Source organism: Echinococcus granulosus (genome assembly GCF_000524195.1).
Source record: "Echinococcus granulosus chromosome Unknown EG_S00007, whole genome shotgun sequence".
NCBI classification, from domain to species: Eukaryota; Metazoa; Platyhelminthes; class Cestoda; order Cyclophyllidea; family Taeniidae; genus Echinococcus; species Echinococcus granulosus.
Genome location: NW_020170387.1, coordinates 46,961 through 48,399, shown reverse-complemented (window position 1 = coordinate 48,399; position 1,439 = coordinate 46,961).

The window sequence follows — 1,439 nt, the reverse complement described above, 5'->3', positions numbered from 1 at the left end:
TTACACCAACCTGTGATTTTAAGACCAAATTACCAATAGCACTGAGATGTCACACCACTTTTGTGTCGTTTAAGCGTACATCGTACGTGCCAAGTGCATGATTGACCGAAAAGGAGGTTTAAACTGTTATTGACTTCAAAGTCACAGCTCATTGTGTAGGTGGAAGCTGGAACACGAGGTAAACATGTGTACGATGAGGGCAATCCGTGTTCTGACTACGCGTCCTCCATTTGAATGCGCACTATCTCATCTTCCATGTGGCATTTCGAGGGCAAGAGCAGCTTCTTATTTCGCATTAGTTACCCCCTGAACTTATCACTTGGCTCTGTGCACATGATGTTGAAGTAGTTGTCCCTCTACTACAGCCTCCACCACACTCTTGCAGTTGTGGTGTTGGGGCGGGGATAGGGGCAGGTGCAGGGGTAGGAGCTGGGGGGAACGATGAAACCAGCTGATGACCGACGGAGCTACTAAGGTACGTCGAGGTTTGCCCACACTGTTCTTCATGAGTGAAGCACTTCGATAGTGTGGAGGCTTTGAAATGTGGGAGCTCTTCCCCCTCACCTGTAGCTGATTGAGTGTGCATGAATAAAGTTAGCATAGAGAGGTAATTCATAGTCGCTTTTGTGTTCTTCGGTGTTTTTATCTCGCCTGTGACTCAGAATGCAGCTATTGTCACTCATGAGGCGGTGGTGTTCCATGGATGCGTGAGAAGTAGATTAAGTGTCACCGATGTAATTGGAAGCTTGGCCTGTTGCATTGGTGCTGGTTAGTAGAAGCTGCAGAAGGCGTATTCGTGTCGTGTTTAGCAAAGGTTGGGGAAGAGTTAAGAGTAGTAGCAAGAGGCGTGCTCAAGGTAGAGCCAGGCAGCTTTGAGTGATGAGGCACTGAAGAGAAATTGCAGTTGTAGTTTGGATGAGATGGCCCAAAGTGTTGGAGTGGTTGTCGATGCAGCCAGTCTGTGGTGGTGACGTTATAACTTGTAAAATGCACGTGACTGTTGATGTGCCTCAAAAGGGGTGGGAGTAAGTTTGGCCGTGGATTGGCACAATACCTACGTGTTGCTTTGAGGTGTCATGTCAACATGTTAATGCATGTAGATTGGAGTAACTGGAAAGATGTGACCTGGAGGCGTTCGGTTAGGGTACTGAGTTGAGCTCTGTTACAAAGGAGCAGAAGGTGGTGGCAACATGTGGTGTGAGGAGACAGAACGCTTTGATCCAAATTATTTGAAGAATTTTAATCTAGTGGTGTTGTATCACCATCACCACCACCACTACCATCATCGGCATCATGATGCTACTAACAAAGTGGTAATCACAGTCGTTGTTTTCGTCGGTGTCAGATGATGATGATGATGATGATGATGATGATGATGATGATGATGATGATGATGATGATGATGATGGGGATGATGATGATGATGGTGGTGGCGGCGA